Raw genomic sequence first — 20,801 nt, 5'->3', positions numbered from 1 at the left:
ACTTTGAAATAGTTTGTCAAATGGACCTGCTTTTGTGGAGTGAGGAATGCCATCTGGGAAGTTGTGTTCAAGCTTGCTCCCAGGAATACAATTTATTGGCTGGGCACAAGTTGTGATTTCTTTTCATTGATGGTGTATCCCAGTGACGTTAGAAGTCTTTTTACGAATGCCAGGTGCTGAAGTAGCAATTCCTGATTGTCCGCCTGAATCAGGCAATTGTCCAAGTAAGAGTAAATTTGAATATTTCTCTACCTGCAGGATGCAGTGGCTGGAGCCAGGCACTTTGTGAATACTATGGGTGCAGTAGATAAGCCAAAGGGAAGTTCAGAGAACTGTTAGTGCATACAGTCTGCCCTGAAATGTAGATTTTTCCTGCAAGACTCCCTTATGGGGATGTGCAGATAAGCTTCTTTTAAGTCTAGGGTGACGAACCAGGCATCCTTGGCTAGCATAAGAAGAAGCTGTTGCAGTGTAAGCATTTTGAATTTTGGGACCACTACAAAGGTGTTGGGAATTGATAGATGCAGGATAGGGTGCCAAGAGCTCTCATTTCTGGGCACCAGGAACAGTCTGGAGTAGAAACCCTGTCCCCTTTGTTCTACTGGAACAGGTTGAATAGCACTGATATGAAGAAGGGAAAGCACTTGCTTTTGAGCCTCTGCCCAATGGTTCGGAGGAAGGTCTGGAAACCCACTTGGGGTTGGCAGTGAGTGGAAGTAGAATCTGTATCCCTGGGATACAATGTTTAGAACCCATTGGTCCTGAGTAATGGATATCCAGTTCTTTTCATGAAGGGTGAGTTTTCCTCCTAGGGGTGCAAGTACTTGGGCATGGCTGGGAAGAATAATTGGAAAGTCGTTGTGAACTTTTTCCATAAGGGGGTGGCTTACCACTCCCTGTTTTTGAGGTGGAAACACTCCATTGCTTAGATCTCTGCATATCCTGAGACTGTAGTCTTGGTGGTTTGGACTGAGAAGGCCTGGGAGGGACTGGAAAGGACCAGTTTTTTGGGGTCTATATCAGGACATCGAAGTTTTAAAACTTTGAATGTTCTAATATTGACCCGTTTTGAGCGAACGCTAAAAATAGCGAAGCTGCAGAACACCAAATTCGGTTGGCCGGTTCTGTGGCTTCGCTATTTTCAGCACGGTGGTGGAAAGTTACGGGTCAATTTCAGGTAACTGTGCGATTGTATGGTCTTTAGGGTTAGGGTGCAGGTTAGGTGAGTTAGGGTTAAGGCGCGGGTTAGGTGAGTTAGGGTAAGGGCGTGCGTTATGTGACTTAGGGTTAGGGGCAGGTTAAGTGATGTAGGGTTAGGGCGCGGGTTAGGTGAGTTAGGGTAAGGGCGTGCGTTATGTGAATTAGGGTTAGGGGCAGGTTAAGTGATGTAGGGTTAGGGCATGGGTTAGGTGAGTGTGCAATAGTGACGGACCTTAGGGTTAGGGTTTGGGTTAAGGTAAGTGGATAGATAGTAGTGTATGTACAGTTTAGTGTAGGGTTAGTTGTAGGATTATAAGTGTATGTGTATGGATTGATGTTTTTAGGTGTGCTTGTGTTGTGTGTATGCATTTCGGAATAGTGAATTTTTTCCCATGGGAACAAATTTGCTCTTCTGAATGTTCGATATTATGTGGTTTAAATATTTTAGGTTTGATGAAATAGTGTTTACTGTTTTCATCTTTCGATAGCGTGATATAAACGTGTTTTTTGAAGGCCAATGCCTACCGAATCTAGGTGGCTGCACCTGTAAGAAATCTTTTGACAGTTTGCATAGATTTAGCTTTTTCTTCCATCATTTTAAGAACTTCTTCTGCTTTTGTGCCAAACAAACGATCCTGATTTAATGGAGCATCTAGTAATTTTGCTTTGACATGGTCTGGCAAGACTTGTTCCTTCAGCCAAGCATGCCTTCTCAGTACAGACCCAGTGACAGCAGCCCTGCAAGATGCTTCTAAGGCATCAAACTGATATACTTCAGCCCCCCATCGATGGACATCAATGGACTACCTGATTCATGGCACAGAAAGAAATCTCTCCTGCAATGACAGGCCTCCTGCAGACTTAAGTGGGAAATAAAGCAGGCAAGAAAGTGTCACTGGTAGACATGGAATCCTATGGGAAATAAAATCAATGAGAAAAACAAGATGGTTGAACACATGATCTTGGTGGCTCTGTAGTCCATGCACATGAAAGGCACACTGACTGTAGAGCACACTGACTTATACCTCTCAACTGTCCAGATTTTTGCAAACTGTCCAGATTTTTGCCTCAAATATTTTGTCTGTTTTGCATAAAATTGTGGTTTTTTGTTAAATTAGTGGCAAATCATTAAAGATAAAAGGTAAAAAATGACAAATATTTGAGTTTCAGACTTCACACCATTCAGAAAATCAATGTTAATGTAAAACCTGTTATTCTATTAACTTTCTAAGGTTGTAAGAGCAATATTTAAAAATGGTCCCTATTTTTGGGCCTTTGTCCTATTTTTATTTACAGCTTTGTAGAGATTTCTTGCTCTAAGAGGTTAAGATGTATGCACAGACTCCAACATTCCCCTATTCATAAAGGGGTCACTCAGGACACCATACTTGATACCTACATTTTCTTAATTTCATAAATGATTTGGCAAGTAATGTAAGGTATTCATACTCTTTATGCAAACTATATGTTTATATTTTTATAAGAATTCATTTGTGCATATCCATAAAAGTTGGAGAGCAGAACAATGAATCCAGTAAATGTTGTTGGCTTAACTGAAATAATTATACTCTTTTAGTGAGAAAAGCAAGTTAACATTTATTTAATGTTTTCCATTCTGAATTTAGAAACTAAACAGAAATGCACTTCATTAATTTTCCTGCACTATTGTATTGTGTATCTTAGATGTGTATTGTTTTGTGCAGGGTTCTTCCTAGGCATGCTTCGAAAATATGCTTCCTCACATCATAATTTTTCTAGTAAACAAAGAGCACTATTAGTAATATAAAGCACTATTAGAAAATATAATGCAGAGTACATGTCTAAGGTCACTACAGATACTAAATGAAATAAATCTTTCTGCAGTAATGTCACAAATTAAAAAAAGAGTGTTCAATGATGCACTAAGCTCATCTCTGATGACATCACATGTTCCAATCTCAAGAATATAGACAATACATTAGCTGACACATTTAGCGTTAACACCACCCCACCTACACACATTGTTGCCCCAAATATCCCTGAAAATTTTGTTTCTCCTAAAATCGCTTTGGAACAAGTCTTAAAATCCCTATCAAAGGCTAAAATAATACTTCTATGGGAACAGACAACATACCAGGCTACATTCTTATCAGTGCCAAATATGCACTCTATAAGCCTCTACCTAAACTGTTTGACCCAACCTCAGGCTATCCACAGTGTCTGGGACTGATGCCTGGAAAACAGCCACTGTTGTTGTTGTTGTTTGTCTTTTTGGCTTTTCCCGGTTAGGGGTCACCACAGCAGAACTCCGGTCCGCTAATGACTGGTAGTAGATTTTTTTTATGGTGCCGAGTTGCCAGCCCGACACCCAACCTTCACCGAAGGCAAGCCCATTCACACATGTCTTTCAGAGGTCACTCAACCACGGGGAGGACATGCAGACTCCACACAGAAGCCACTCCAGCTGTGAATTGAACAGGAGAACCTCTTGCTGTGAGGCAACAACACTACCGCTGTATCACCGCAGTGATTCCCCTAAACATGGTTATCCTCTCTACAGATCCAGTCAATTACATGCCCATCAATCTCACCAGCCGTATACACAAAGCCATGGAACATATCATAGCAGAACTCATTTCTGCAGGATTAGACAGCCTAAATGATCTAGACCCCAATCAATCTGGTTTTGAGAAGAGCAGTTCCTGTCACCTGAACTTAGTAAGTTTGTTTGAAAAGGTTACAGAAAACTGTGAACAGTGCTCACTTCATGTACACTGACTGACCTGGCCAAGGCTTCTGACACTAAACTCCAATATTGTTGAAAAATTAGGTAAACTTAATATAAAATTCTGTGTTATCCACCAGACTGAAAATTGACTATCGGCTAGATCCTAGATTGAGAAAATTGCTGGTACCTTCTCTGAATGTAAACTTGTAACTAATGGGGTACCACAGTGATCAGTGTTGGTCCCTCCCCTCTTTGTTATTTATTCTGTTGACATCCAATCCAATATTCCAGAAGTGTGTCTGACCATGTTTGTTGACGACTGCAAACTGGGTGTCCCAGAATCTGCTCATCTACTGACACTAAACAGCTCCAGTAAGGCCTGTAATATGCATGTACCTGGCACACTGACAATGAGCTCAAGTTAAAGGCAAAAAAAGTGCAGAGTAGTAGTATTTGGCAAAAAGCTGTTCCCATTTCATATGTTATAAATGGTACTCCTCTTCAGACAGACACAGTCATAAGATAGCAGAGTTTTTACATGGTAAATTATATCCCCCTCTCTCATTCAATTGAGATGTTTCCATCACGGTCCAGAAATCCTTCTATCTGGCTCAGTTAACTTCCAAGGGAATGTCAGATTCACAGAAGTTATCCTGCCACTGTACTTTTCCCTTATCAGACCCATCACTGAATACAATGCCTCTTTTACTATGTCCAAATGGAAGCATATTGCTAAACTAGAAAGGTCCCAAACATACCTGATCAAGAAAATTAAAGGCCTTAAATCGTTCAGCTTTCCCAACAGATAAGCACACCTCTCCTTCCACTTAAACTACTAGTTGCTCTCATGTGACCTTTGCCTTGCTTTTTGAGCTAAAAAAGACCCATTCCTATTTGACCTCCTGTTTCTTGATAAAACTAATGGCTATATAAACACCCAAAGCAAGGACCTGAATCTATGCCAATGAATAACTTAAACTTACTGGAGAGATAAGTTCCTAACACAGGGTATTCCCACACTATGGAATTGGTTACCATGGCAGGTCAGACAAAACATTACTTTGAATGCCATTAAAGCTAGTCTTGATGATTGGCTGGATAGCCATAAATTTACACCAGAGTTGTCATGGACAACCCAGCCTGATATGGGAAATGAACACTATTAAGTGATTGAAAAGGGAGGCATGAACTTTTAAATATGTCTGCTTAAAGGCATATATGGCTTGGTATTTTACAGTCCTTGTGATCACTTGAATAGTAATGTTACTATGTTCCTATGCTCATAATAAAAAAAAACTAAAAGTAGACAGACAGGTAAACAGCCATTCAGTCAGAGAGGGAGAAAGAAACAGCTAAACATATAGAAAGATAGCTAGCTAGATAGCTAAATAGATAGATATATAGATAGATAGATAGATAGATAGATAGATAGATAGATAGATAGATGGATGGATAGATAAGATAGATAGATAAACTTGTACAAACAAACTAGCTAGTTCTGGGACCAGATGATTAATTATTGGCAATCTGCAGTCCTAGAGGTATCTAAAAGTATGGCTGGACTCATAGTTTTCTTTTCCTAGATTATGTCTGTTAAACAGTGTCTAAGGCTCACAATCAATTAGTAGCCCAATTCTGCAGATATCACAACTGAGTATGGACTACTGCTACTTCATACAAACGACCATGCGACCAGGCTTGCATGATGCTACAGGTGAGATGACCATACCACAACAGGCTTGCATGATGCTACAGGTGAGATGACCATACCACAACAGGCTTGCATGATGCTACAGGTGAGATGACCATACCACTACAGGCTAGCATGATGCTACAGGTGAGATGACCATACCACTACAGGCTAGCATGATGGTACAGGTGAGATGACCATACCACTACAGGCTAGCATGATGGTACAGGTGAGATGACCATACCACTACAGGCTAGCATGATGGTACAGGGAAGGAGCTCCAATAAGCAATTGCCAGCCAATCTGCTGGATTGTGCAAGACCTGCTGAGAAGTCAGATCAGGAATCATAAACTGCTTCCCTTCTTCCTGGGAACAGGTTTGCAGCTACTACTTGTCTGTTGCCTGATGCAGAGTAGGAGGAAATTATGGCTTCAGTACAACTGTACATCTGTCTGTCTATCACCACCTTGCAGCATGCTAAGTTAAGCATGACCGCACATTGCATTGCAATGATATGTTGAATGTTGGCCTTTAGAAACTTATTGGCATTTGGTAAGAAACCCAAACCCAACACTCATGGCCCACATAAACCCCAACCCACCACTCATGGCCAACATATGGGACTTCTCCAGGGGAAAGCCACAACAATAGGGATTTAGGAGATGGTAGTTAAGGAGAGAGTAAACTAATGAGAGTTGATAGGTTCACAGGACTGGCAGTCAAGATTGCACCCTACTGATCTTTTACAGGCTTGAGTGATTTAATCTCTTGTTCATGTTTTCTACTTCCCATATACATACCAAGATTATTCTTTGAAGAAGCTTAATGACTGACATTATTTATTTTACTTATTTCAGTTTGGTGACCACGGAAGTCCACTGGGACCATGAGTGCCCGTTTTCAGTGGAGGTCCGGGGAGAAAAGCTCCAATATAACATAAACATTTAAGATACAAAAGTAAGTAAGTTACAAAATAAAGTACAGTTTACATGAATGTACATTATGTATCAGGCTTGGTTAACAAAGATAATTTTGATGTATCTGGAAGGCTGTACTGTAGAGATTCATTTGATTAATATCTTCATAACAATTGAAGTATAGTAACATTATACATAACAATCGATTAAAGTAAGGAAACACTTTACATGCATTTATTTGACATAAGAAGCTATTTACAATATTTACAAAGTAGATATAGTATTTACAAAGTAGATATAGTGTCTTAAGCAGGGGCGGCTCGTGGCATCGGGCTGCCGGACTGCAGCCCCCTCAAACTAAAAATTAAAAAAGAAAACAAACAAAAAATTATTTTTTTAAATTTCGCAGACTTCGCGCATGCGCAGTAGTCCCGACTACCGTCGGTCTATGCACATGCTCAAGGCAGTCCAGCAGGACTCATAGAGGGACACAAGGAGACGTCTGTGCACTTTTAAAGTGCACAGACACGCTGGGAGGATATATCGCATCCGGACTGCAACAGCCAGAACAGTCTCGGGAGGGAGCTTGGAATCTCGTCGTCGAGAAGGAGCTTTGCTGGGATCTCGCGGGTCTTTGTGAGTATTGCACGGGCAGGATATGGTATGGAGAACAGGTGTGTGTGTGCAAATGCCCCAGGTGCTCATGGTGGTGTGGTAGGGAATACCTCAGGCTTGAACCCTGTACCCTGTATGCAGGTGTTAAAGACTTGAGTTCCCTACCCACCACCATTTGTAAAAAAATTGCAGATTTTTGCCTCATATTTGATCTGATCTGTTCCTCATAATATCTGTGGTTTGTAAATGTTGCAATGCTTGGTATTTGATGGTGTAGTAGTAGCATTGTTGCCTCACAGCTGCAGGTTCTCAGGTTTGATTCTTGGCTGAGGTTCCTTCTTTGTGGGGTCTGTATCTTCTTCCTGTGTTTGTGTGGGTTTGCTTTTGTGTCCTCCCATGTTACAAAGACATGTCTGCATTATTTCTTCCTGGGCCTCTGCTGAAAATTGTGTTTTTGTTCCAAGTCAGACTGTCCTGATTAACAAATGTTAAATAAAACTGACAGGCATTTGAATTTCAGACTTCAGGTTTCTGAATGTTTAATTCCTTGCAGATTTGATGGTGCAGTGGTAGTATTGTTGCCTCACAGCTATAGGTTTTCTGGTTTGATTCTTGGTTGGGGTGGCTTCTGTGTGGAGTCTGCATCTCCTCCCTGTGTTTGTGTGGATTTGCTCTGGTGCCCTGCCATTTTACAAAGGCGTGTCTGCAGTATTAATCCCTGCGTCTCTGCTGAAAATTGTTTTTGTTCTGTCCGCAGTAAAATTGACCGGCATTTGAATTTCAGACTTCAGGTTTCTGAATGTCTAATTCCTTGCAGATTTGATGGTGCAGTGGTAGTATTGTTGCCTCACAGCTATAGGTTTTCTGGTTTGATTCTTGGTTGGGGTGGTTTCTGTGTGGAGTCTGCATCTCTTCCCTGTGTTTGTGTGGATTTGCTCTGGTGCCCTGCCATTTTACAAAGACGTGTCTGCAGTATTAATCCCTGCGTCTCTGCTGAAAATTGTTTTTGTTCTGTCCGCAGTAAAATTGACTGGCATTTGAATTTCAGACTTCAGGTTTCTGAATGTTTAATCCCTTGCAGATGAGATGGTGCAGTGGTATTATTGTTGCCTCACAGCTATAGGTTTTCTGGTTTGATTCTTGGTTGGGGTGGCTTCTGTGTGGAGTCTGCATCTCTTCCCTGTGTTTGTGTGGATTTGCTCTGGTGCCCTGCCATTTTACAAAGGCGTGTCTGCAGTATTAATCCCTGCGTCTCTGCTGAAAATTGTTTTTGTTCTGTCCGCAGTAAAATTGACCGGCATTTGAATTTCAGACTTCAGGTTTCTGAATGTTTAACTCCTTGCAGATTTGATGGTGCAGTGGTAGTATTGTTGCCTCACAGCTATAGGTTTTCTGGTTTGATTCTTGGTTGGGGTGGCTTCTGTGTGGAGTCTGCATCTCCTCCCTGTGTTTGTGTGGATTTGCTCTGGTGCCCTGCCATTTTACAAAGACGTGTCTGCAGTATTAATCCCTGCGTCTCTGCTGAAAATTGTTTTTGTTCTGTCCGCAGTAAAATTGACTGGCATTTGAATTTCAGACTTCAGGTTTCTGAATGATTAATTCCTTGCAGATGTGATGGTGCAGTGGTAGTATTGTTGCCTCACAGCTATAGGTTTTCTGGTTTGATTCTTGGTTGGGGTGGCTTCTGTGTGGAGTCTGCATCTCCTCCCTGTGTTTGTGTGGATTTGTTCTGGTGCCCTGCCATTTTACAAAGACGTGTCTGCAGTATTAATCCCTGCGTCTCTGCTGAAAATTGTTTTTGTTCTGTCCGCAGTAAAATTGACCGGCATTTGAATTTCAGACTTCAGGTTTCTGAATGTTTAATTCCTTGCAGATTTGATGGTGCAGTGGTAGTATTGTTGCCTCACAGCTTTAGGTTTTCTGGTTTGATTCTTGGTTGGGGTGGCTTCTGTGTGGAGTCTGCATCTTCTCTCTGTGTTTGTGTGGATTTGCTCTGGTGCCCTGCCATTTTACAAAGACGTGTCTGCAGTATTAATCCCTGCGTCTCTGCTGAAAATTGTTTTTGTTCTGTCCGCAGTAAAATTGACCGGCATTTGAATTTCAGACTTCAGGTTTCTGAATGTTTAATTCCTGGCAGATTTGATGGTGCAGTGGTAGTATTGTTGCCTCACAGCTATAGGTTTTCTGGTTTGATTCTTGGTTGGGGTGGCTTCTGTGTGGAGTCTGCATCTTCTCTCTGTGTTTGTGTGGATTTGCTCTGGTGCCCTGCCATTTTACAAAGACGTGTCTGCAGTATTAATCCCTGCGTCTCTGCTGAAAATTGTTTTTGTTCTGTCTGCAGTAAAATTGACCGGCATTTGAATTTCAAACTTCATGTTCTTCAGAATACATAGTAGCACAACCTTTTTTTCTAGCAATTTTCTAAGTTTATAAGATGAATATTTTAAATTTGTCCCTATTTTTGGGACTGTATTCCCCCATTATTGGCTTTGTCCAGGTTTTTGTGCTAAGGTTGACAGCTATGGCAAGAACTGAATTCACTGAATATGGACTGTAGAATTGTGCATATTTACTGATAAAGGTGCACTGTAGAATTGTGCATATTTACTGATAATGGTGGACTGTAGAATTGTGCATATTTACTAATAATGGTGGACTGTGGAATTGTGCATATTTACTAATAATGGTGGACTGTAGAATTGTGTATATTTGCTAATAATGGTGGACTGTGGAAGTCTGAGTAGACTTTTTTATGATAAATGTTCTCAACTGGGCAGTTTTGCCATTATGGGTGCATATGTTTTGTTTCATTGCTTACTGGAAAAATGTTCAAAACAAATTTAAAACACCCTCTAACAAGTGTACTGTATTGTACAAGGAATATAATTTTAGTACAATGAGGAAGGTGTATCAAAGAGCACATGTATGTTTCATATGCAAGGGGCCTATGATTCAAAACAGCCCAAAATTAATCTTTATCTGCCACTGGCAAAATGTATTTTCTTTGAATGTGGGTTTCAATGCTGTTTCAATGAATGTGAGTTTCAAGGGCAGAGAAGTTTTAATGCTAAGTTTTCATTGTGAGACTGCATTGCTTTGTTTAACAGATGACTTAATGTTTGTGCTGTAAAATACAAAATACAACTTTCAAATGAAGTCCAACTCATCATTGAAGTAAAGCAGTATGCACATTAGTGTTTATGGTAAATGGAGTGAAATAGCCAAGTAATGGCTCATTGGAATGGCTGCAGAGGCTCCATTCAACCATTATTTTGTCAGGGGAAGGGCAGCAAACTCAGACAGGCCCAGCTGAACTATACCTCCCAACTGTCCAGATTTTCAAAGAATGAATAGATTTTTGCTTCTTATTTTTGGTTTGTTGTTCATAAAATTTGTAGTTTTAATTCCTAAATGATTTGCCAGAAGTCACTAAATAATAAGTTTCAGACTTCATAACCTTCATAAAAATGCATGTTAAAGTAAGAGCCATTCTATCAACTGTCTCAATTTATACAAGAGCAATTTTAGTACTGTTTATATGTGCCCCAATATATTTGGCCTTGTTCAGATTTACTGCATTAACAGGTTGAGAGGTACATGCAAATAAATTGCTTTATAGAATTAGGCATAGCCAACCTCTCAACTGTCCCCAATTTTTGGCTCAAAATGTTGCTCTTCCCCCTAATAATCCCTCCGCAAAATAGCAATTTTGGAAGAAAACATGGAGGGTTTACAATTAAGAAATAACTGTAATAATCAAAGTTATAGATTACTTGAAATGCATGTAGATTCTTTTATTTTGTCAGCTGCTCAAGGTAGCAGTACTAATATTAAAGTGTCCCTTCTTTGACAGGTAGCATCTGTATTGTGTGTCTGTTTTATATTTTTGCATCACATTTTTGGTCCATTTTTCATAAAATTGTGTTTTTTTGGCAAATTAGTGACAAATCACTAAAGACTGAAGTTAGAAAATGACAGACATTTGAGTTTCAGATTTTATACCCTTCAGAAAATTCATACTAATGCAAGACCTATTCTATTATCTTTCTAAGTTTATTAGAGCAATATTTAAAAATTGTCCTTATTGTTGTGCCTTTGTCCCACTTCTGTGTATGGCTTTGTCCAGATTTCTTGCTCTTGAGGTTGAGAGGTATGACAAATGTGTCAGGGCCATCACAGTCAGCCATAGAGATTTCAAATTGTGACATGCTTGTTGCACCCCACTCCTCCATGTAGTGACTCTGGATGTGTCCAAGCAAGGCAAGGAGTAGTTGTATCTACCTTGGATGGGGAGGACACACTGCATAAGTACTACAGTGGCTTTTCATCTGTCCTTGATTTTGCAGAATGGTCTGGTTTCTGTCATATTTTTGTACTGTTGATTTATGCTTATTACTCAGATTTATGCTTATTACTCAAAGTGCCTGTTGCTCTGTGTTTAAGTAGCAATGCTTTAATGACCATAAGGTAAGCTTGTCTGACATCGTAAGATGCAAGTAAGCTTTAATAAGCATACTGTTAAAGAACTGCCAACATTGAAAGCCTTTCTGTTGTTGCCATGCAGAGAATACTTGACTAGATAATGTATAAGCCTTGGGTATTAAAGGACAGGATTCCATTATTTGAAAAAGCTCATTACACTTGTTGGAGACTTCCAGTCATCTCTACAGACTTTACCCATAAACTAAACAGAATGCCAATCATGTGTGGTCCATAACCTGTACAGTAATCTTTTAAGCAATGTATCTTGAGCTTGTTTCTTGTTTGCTTTTCATTTTTTTACTTTTATCATGTTTTCCCCATGAAACAAGTTGTCAGGCAGCAGGTCTTTTTGGATAAGAAACATTTTTACAAGTGGGGCATCACATAGATTTCTACTTTCAGCATGTTGCTTGGTACTTTAATAAAGCTGAATATATTATAATTAGAACTGCAGTGCAAGGAGAAGTGGTTTGAGTTGAGTGCTTCTGGTTTTTCTTATACTTGATTTTGACTGGCATTCCAGTAATGTATTTAAAAAGTAATTTATTTTTTCATGCCTCACAACCTTTTGTTTCCATCTAGATATTAAGTAAGCTGTCATGCAGCCAATGCATTGAAATATTTTTATTCTTCTACACTTATTTTTGTCTTGATTGGACTTTCATAATGATGGTTTGCCACCCAGGGCAGCGTATTTAATTAAAGTTAGTTTTTTGTGGTTTTGTGCATAGCTCCTCCCCTTTATGGTTGACCACACCCCTTCCCTTTGACCCCACCCATTCAGCGTCTCCTGCAGCCCCCCTGTGATTTGAAGTCACCAGCCGCCACTGGTCTTAAGAAGCAATTACAGAGAGCTTGAGACAGCTTGAGACAGCTAGTACTGAGCCAAGGAGGAGGAGGAAGTGTATCAGTGAAGGTGGGAAGAGATCTGAGGTAAGGAGACTACAGTAAAGGCACTCAGTATTAGAGATGAAGGAAGCAGATGTTTCACAAGAGCTAGAGGCTATACAGGGCAGAGAAAGTGTAAAAGAGTGACTGGCTAAATCTGATGCTAAGAACAGGGCAGAGTTAGGTTAAGGTAGTGTAAGCATACATAGGGGTGTAGAAAGAAGCAGGAACTGCTGCCACCTAGTGGCCAGACTAGGTAATTACAAAGGTAGGCCTCAGCCACAGGGGGAATGGGGAAGAGACCAGGAAAGGTAGAGAAGGAGGATTAAAACCAGGGTAGGCTGCTAGCTTTTGCTCACCAGGTTGCTCTACTTGAGGGCAGTTTTAATTTATTGTTTAGTTTACATTGAATTTAAGGAAAAGTTTCATCCATAGTCCTGGAAGTTAATTGTTTAATGCACTTATCACATTTGCATATTGTTGATAATTACTTTAAGCACTAGCTTCTCCAGTCCACTGTTATTTGACCCAGTGGTAGATTTATGGCATAACTTTCAAATAGGACAAATCAAACTTTTCTTTAAAGACCATTCAAAAGTCAACTCTTCATAACCTATAAGAATCAGAATATGATGAGTGTTTGAAGCCTTTCTGAATAATTCAAAAATTACAAACTTTTGACTTTTCAAGTAAAGAGCCATTGTACCTTTTCACTGTGTTTTAGGTGGCTTGTTACAAAGCATGTTTGGGTCATTAAAGATCCAGATCACATGTTTGAGTTGTGATATGGTATTTATGTAACATGGAAATACATTGCTTTTGGTCCTACTGAGACTTAAAACATATAAAGTGGAGATGAAAGGGCTGCTGTAAACATGATTGGAAAGGCAGTGAGACTTACTAAGCCTCTTATGGTTCCAGAATAGGACAAACTACTACTTTTAATATGAACATACATAAGCAAACTCAATAATTACTGCTGGCAAAAAAAGAAAGTAGAAAGCAGAAATCTAAAACTGACCCAACAAGTTCTGATATCACTGATGATGTGGATAATGTGAAGAAGGCAAAAATAGAATCACAAATATTTGTGGTATAAAGTTCCCATTAGATGTCTGCCATTGGTATACACTTTAGCAAGATCTAGAATAAAATTAACCTCAGGATGCATGATAATTTCTAGCTGTAGTTTACAATGCTACAATATGTATATGGAAAATCAGGTGTGATTAAAAATGGAGAATCATGTCAGTCTAGCTATGGATTCACTGGTATAAAAAAGATACTTATAGGATAAGAGCTGACTGACCAAACTATCAATATGAAAAGAAGGGTACAAAGAATGAAAACATAGTCTGTCTAAAGCTTGCAGTGAAAATGCCTGCCATTTAGATGGATAGTAAATACTTTTTTTCATTCACTTCTCTGCAGTTGTCTTATCAGCTTGCCTGGTGAACCCAGCTATTTATGTACCTCCCATCCAGTACTACATATCACATGAGGACAGTGGCTGAGTGAGTAGGGGGTCAGAAATCCGCATAGGATGAGGCAGGGTAGACTTCTTCACCTAGTATTAGCTCCCAGGTAAAGTTGCCAGTGGAACAAAAAGGGGATTAGGAATCTATAGAAAGACATGAGAGAGAGGCTGGACATCTGTAGCATCACCCTGCAATACATGTCCAGGATTTTTTTTCCTCATGAGTCCTTCTCCTTCCTCCACAGGGTGTTGAAATCAGATACATGTTGTTAGGGAGGGCAGGCTATGAGGTGCGGCCTAGAGCAATCATGCCTCCTTGACTCTACTGCATGTCCAGCCTGGAGATATCTCTGACCCTTAGCCTCCCTTAAGGCTCAAAGAGTTATCCGCTCCGCAATCTCCCTCCACATAGGATACTCACCTCCATTCTTCTTTACCTGCTCTGTCTGATGCGTAAGTCGCTAGCCAGTCCTTGGTTGCATGAGCTGCAGTTAAGGCTTTATCACTCTATGGCACTAGTGCAGGCTTTGGTGAATCATTATTCCCTGATGCAAATCAGATGGGGAAGTCAACAAACAAAAATCATTAGATGTAATATGTACATATTTTTTCTCGTTATTTTCTGCTGTTACTGTTGTAATATTTGTAAATAGGTTCATGTCTGTTTTAGAAATCACATGGGCCATTTAATAACAGAGGAGATGAAACTGATAAGTTCACCTTTGAAAAAGGATGTGCATGTGAACTATGGCTGGATTTTTTGTTTTGGATCAAATCTGTAGAATAAATACAGTGATAGTACATCAGTGTTTGCCCTCATTTTAGCAATTGTTTAATGAGGGTATTACTATATGACTGGGTTGTTTGTGTGTGAAATTATATATGGGATATATATATGTAATAAATAAGAGATGAAAACAATGATGCTGTTTAGGTATTAGATGGGCTAAAGAATGTTGCTTTTCTATCTTGGGTAAAGACACACTGTTGTCAAGAATCATCCCTAGATCTTTTATGATGATATTATGTTGTATGATCTGACCATTTATTTTATGACCACAGTTTGCATCCTTTTTGACAAGTCTTATGATGCTACATTTAGTGATATTAAAGCTGAAGTTATTACTACTGCAACAGGTGTGAATTATTGTCGGCCATGTTAGAGAATTTTTGACAATTTTAATGAAGTAATTACATTTCCCAGTTTGGACTCATCAGCATGGGTATCTGGACTGGATTTTCCATTTCTGTATCTAAGAAGAAGAATCTTAAAATGTGACTCTACTACACAGCCCTGTGAAACACAAGGGATCCTAACACTGAAGGAATGTTGGCATAATGGTTAAGGTGTTTACTTTACAACCACAAGGTGCAGGGTTTGACTCTTCCATGGGGTAATTGGGTAGGCTTAAAATTATGGCAGTTAGACTAGTACTAATCTATGGTAACATCTTTCAGAAGAGACACATAATCTCCACCACACTAACTTAGTATGCTACGTTGCTTAATAAGTGTTTTATCCACTGAATTATATATAGACTGATAGTTAACACATTTTACTTTACTCTTCTCTTATGTGGAACAGTGTCAGAAGCCTTAACAAGATCAAGGTGGGCAGTATGCATTACCAGTCCTTCCACAAGTGCTGCTGTTACCTTTTCAAAGAATGCCACATAACTCAAGAGGCAAACTCTGAACATTTAACAAACCCATTCTGTTCCGTACCTATCAGAAGTAGTCTTCCTGTGTTATTTTGAGTCATTTCTATTATGAATATTCCCCTGATTTTATACAAAGTACTGACTAGCTGACTGGTCTAAAATTGTATAGATGTAATGTCCTATCCCCACATTGCAAATTGGTATAGCAACAGCCTGGTATCACATATCAGACATGAACATCATATAGTTACATTTTAACATGACTGACAAGAGTTTTTAGCTTTCACTTGATTTTTCTGCAGGAAATCAACAGGAATGTTGTTTAGTCCCAATGAAACTGAGTTTTTTTTTATTTTGTAGGTGGCAACATTTATCATATCTGCAGTTATATAATGTATATATCCCCCTTTTTGCTTATTGAGAAGACTACACAAAAAGTTTTCTTCAAGCACATTCACTTTATTCTGTGGCTTGGTGATCATAGCTCAGTATTAGCCACCTGGCCTTATGGCCATTTTAAGCCTAGCCAATTACCCATTGTGAGGGTCAAACCCTGTGCCTTGCAATGTAAACACCTTAACCATTATACCAACCTCCCATGTTATTCACTTAATTGTTTATTTTAATATATAACATTCACAATTTTCCCTTTAAGTGTGTTAATATCATTAAATAAAATTATATGAATTATTTAGAATTTGGAAACCAAGCTGAGCTTGTAGTTAGTGCTATAAGATCTGGAAGTAGTTTCTGTACTTTGTAAAATATAAACTTTTTTCTCTATGGTCATTTTTGAAATGTAATACATATTTCTTCTTTCTATTTTGTCTCATTAATTTTGTGATTCCAGAAAAGTATTTTTTTAGTTTTCCATCTATACTTGCGTACTGCTGAGATGACTTTATAAATGCAGAAGTTAGTAATATCATCAAACTCAATGACAACAGAATTTCTTGGGTAATTAAAGACAGTAACCTAGTTTGTTTTCACAAGTCCATCACTTACTGCATGCATCCCAGTTTATACTGGTAAAGTCTAGGAAGGTTGATTTATTTATGAATGAGTTTGTTTTCACTTTTAGGTTAAAAATGATGGCATTATGATCTATGTTAATTACTGAGTGTATAGCAGTGTGTGAAGATCATACCTCTCAACCTCTTAGGGCAAAAAATCTTGACAAAGCCATAAATAATGGGGGGGCAAAGTCCCAAAAACAGGGTCACTTAAATATTGCTCTTACAAACTTAGAAGGTTGATAGAATAACAGGATTTGCATTTCACTGAATTTTCTAAATTACATGAAGTCTGACACTCAAATGTCTGTCATTATTCTCTGACTTCAACCCTTAATGATTTACCAACAATTTACCAGAAAACCACAATTTTATGAGAAACAAACCAAAAATGTGAAGCAAAAATCTGGACATTCTGCGAAAATCTGTACCCTTGAGAGGTATGGACCGAGGAGCAAAAAGATTGTGAGTTTGTTAGCATGATAATTAAGATACAGTTAGATTTCATAGTATTTGCTCCAAACTGTTTTAGCATGGTTAATATGACTTCTCAATAGAAGTGTAAGACTCAGTAACATCAAATTCCAGCACATTGAAAATGAAAAAGTGCAATATTGTCAAAGAAATATGGATAATGTCAAAACTGGCCATTATACCATTAAATCATTTCAGTGTGTGGAAGGGTGCTACCCACACTCTTACTATTTACTTCCTACAACCGAGAGATCACTGGGCAACACAGAATGGGGGGACACTCCAAGGTACTGCAGTCTTGGAATTAGTATATACTAACCTTGTTTGCACATAAATTCATAGTAAATAAAGGATAGCAGCTACAACATACATAGCAAAATTCATTTAAAATGGGTGGCGAAAGCCAAGCACACTCTGGCTAGGCTTATAAATGCCCTAGGGCAGATAGCCTAGTATGAACCTATGAACCTATGAACCCTTGGACTTTTGACAGGCACCCAGTTAATATTTGTGCATACTTATTACACATTTAGTAGTTTTCACAGTCATATTTGGCTAATAAAAATCCCAATGACAATGTATTTTTATTAAAGTTTACAACTAGGAATTTAGTCAGGAAACCCTATCATACCATATTGCATATCCATGAAGAAAATCGGAGGAAGGAAGCCCTTAGATGGCTCACTCTAGCACAAACAATAATCATGTCATAACTAACCTTAATGCCTTTTTAACCTAGATGAGCTTTACCTAATTTTGGCCACAGGTAAGCAAGGCATCATTAAATGCTAGTTGCAAAGTTCTGTGAGGTATTCATCAATTTACTTGGATGTTGTTGAAGTTTACAGGTGAAAGTCTGCCTTATCAGCTTTTGAGTCTGGCTTATTTCATTATTAAACCAGTGTAATTTGTTGTTATGTACTGTCCACACTGGAATGAATGACACCATGACTCTGTATGTTCGAGTTGTTGTACTCAGTGAGAGAGAGACTGCTAAATTACATATGAAGCTGTAGTTTTATAGAGCTTTTTGTTTCATGAGGTAAATGTCAGGCTTTGTCGGTATAGTCTTGAGAACCTCTGTATAAAACAGTGGTGGATATGGGATTATGCTTGCAAGGGGGGAGTGCTGTGTATTCACTATCAATATCTGTATATAATTAACAGCTCTCACAGATAAAGATCCTGCACAAGTAGCAATAATTTACATTGTCTGTAAAGTGGGTTTGGCTTCTTTGCATCACTTTCTTGCCCCTGTCTCTGTTCCCAAGTGAAATGGCTGTGCACAAAGCTTTAAACTACTTAAAAATAATGGCACACTGCTTATAGTTTCCTGGATGGAAACGAGGTTCATAGCAGAGTAGTGACATCAACAGATGGCTGCCGCTGTGAAGGAGGAAGTAGTAAATGCTGTACAACTGCTTTGTTTTACCTCTGTTATGACTGAAGACTGGTAAGTATAATACAAGAGGTATAAATTCTCAGAGATGGTGTAAAAACATACTTACACATCTCCCATGCTACTAATGATTTCAATCAATGTAGCATCACAACTCTTTGCAAATAAAAAAATAACATAAATAAGAATAAGGAAAAACACAAGGTCAAATTACATTGCAGATCTATAGGCAATTGTAAACAAGTTCAACTTTAACAGTGTGTATCCACCATTGTTTGAAAAGTATACTCTGTAGCCCATTTACAGAGAGAAAGAGATGCGGTGTAGCATTCTATACCTCATAGATATAATCCATCACTGTACAGAGTACTGCATTTTGTAACACTTTGGTACTGGACTGCACAGGTTTCCTAGCAGTGGAACAAGAAAATGAAAGAGTGGATGAGCAATAAGAAGTTCACCCCGGGGGTCACTTCAGTGGCCTTGCTTCACATGGGCACTGGGAACTAACTTTGGGTGGCATGATACCAGGGAATCTTCTTGGGCTAGGCTTATATAGGCTCCAGGGCCGTTAGCCTAGTACATACCTATGAACCTATGAAATGGCCATCCATTCATCTGATTACGAGGCAACCACCCTAGAATTATTCATGCTGTAGAATATTTATGTATGTTTGTATTTATTTATTTATGTTAAATCCTCATACATGCACAAATCAGGATCAGAACACTTACTGACTCAGTAAAACATTGCAGGATGGTTCTTGACATGCAAGTGTCCTGATTATACTTGTTCTTTAAGGTCCCATCAAAAGGAGTGTGCAGTCTGGAAGTATGAGCCAGTTTTTATACTGCCTGACATAAGCACTGTCCTTCAATGTTTTGAAACTTAACTCATGGTCTTTAATGATCTGAAAGATTACTCATGGTACATATCTGCTGACCTCACAGGACCCAAATGTAGGGAAAGTTTTGAAACATGAGGAGAATAAATCTAAGATAGCTTCTCTGCTTAGTCTAGCAGAAGCATATCAGCATCAAACAGGAATGGAAATCAAACCAGAAGTAGATAAAAATCAGGAGGCAACTGAATGTGCCAAAAAACAAAAGAAAGAATAGAAGTTGAAGGATCAGATGAGAAGGCAAGAAATGTGGAAAATGCATAAATATAGTTGCAAGTACAGAAAACTTCTGGAAGAACATCATGCTGATCAGGAACGAACACAGGGATGGTTGAAGAGAGGCAAATTCAAACCAAAAGATGAAATGCTAATATTGGTGTCCCAAGATAGTGGGCTACATACACTTTGGTTTACAAAATCCATTGAACATGCGGGAGAAACAGAAATGTACGTTTTGTAAAACAGAACTGGAAACAGTCACACACCTCTTTGATGGTTCTGACATACTAATGGCAGAAGGACTGTATACTGAAAGGCATAATAATGTGGCAAGACTGTTGCACTGGGGATTGTGTAAACATTATGGTATTGAATTGGCTGAAAAACACTGGAAACATGAGCCACAAAGCATAGAAAATGATGAAGTCTAAATCACATGGGATCACCCATCACCAACAGTTCAAAAGATAGATGCAAGAAAACAAGATATAGTGGTCCAAGAAAAGAAGACAAAAGTAGCATTGATCATTGAAATCACTACACCCAGTGGCTACAGTGTCTTGCATACAGAGTGGCATAAAGTCATAAAATATCAGGATTTGCAGGCAGAAACAAGAGCAACGTGGAAGAAAGATACCCAGACTGTTCCAATAGTAGTAGGAGCAACAGGTCTTATAAAAAAGAATCTACAGTCATATTTTGATATGTTACCAATACATGTAACTCCATACAAATTACAGGAGGAGTCATTACTGCACACATCGTGGGTGCTGAAAAGAGTAGTTCTGACTGACATCAAACATTGAAACAATACTAATTTCATGAACTTTAATCGTACTTTGACTTAGGAATAGGGTCCATTCCTGTCATGGTATTAGAAATCCAAAAGACTTAGAGAAATTAAAAAATGAGAGCCTTCCTAGAGTGCTAGATTACTAACATCTGATACTAGTGTGACAGAAAAATAAAAATTACACTCTAAGTCTTTATATGTTGAACACTGCACAGCAAAGTATTAGGCAACTGTAACTTGCATTAGGTTATCTGCATATCCATGCTTCCAACTTGCATACATTGTGGGTGGCTTGTCTTTTTTTCAGTTCTGCAAAGGCATAACAACCTGAAAGGGCAATTCTTATCAATAAAACCTCCAGAA

The 20,801-nt window shown here is 38.8% G+C and overlaps 1 protein-coding gene across 1 annotated transcript in view; it reads right to left on the bottom strand.

Annotated features, from left to right (window-relative positions):
* The window catches only part of SLC2A2 (solute carrier family 2 member 2), a 438,812-nt gene that overhangs the window by 256,188 nt on the left and 161,823 nt on the right, over positions 1–20,801 (bottom strand). The window lies entirely within an intron of this gene.

The sequence above is a fragment of the Protopterus annectens genome, chromosome 4.part1 (assembly GCF_019279795.1).
Source record: "Protopterus annectens isolate FY-2018-M chromosome 4.part1, PAN1.0, whole genome shotgun sequence".
Lineage (NCBI taxonomy): Eukaryota > Metazoa > Chordata > Ceratodontiformes > Protopteridae > Protopterus > Protopterus annectens.
The sequence above is the reverse complement of the archived record's forward strand: the minus strand, read 5'-3'. Positions and strand labels throughout refer to the sequence as shown.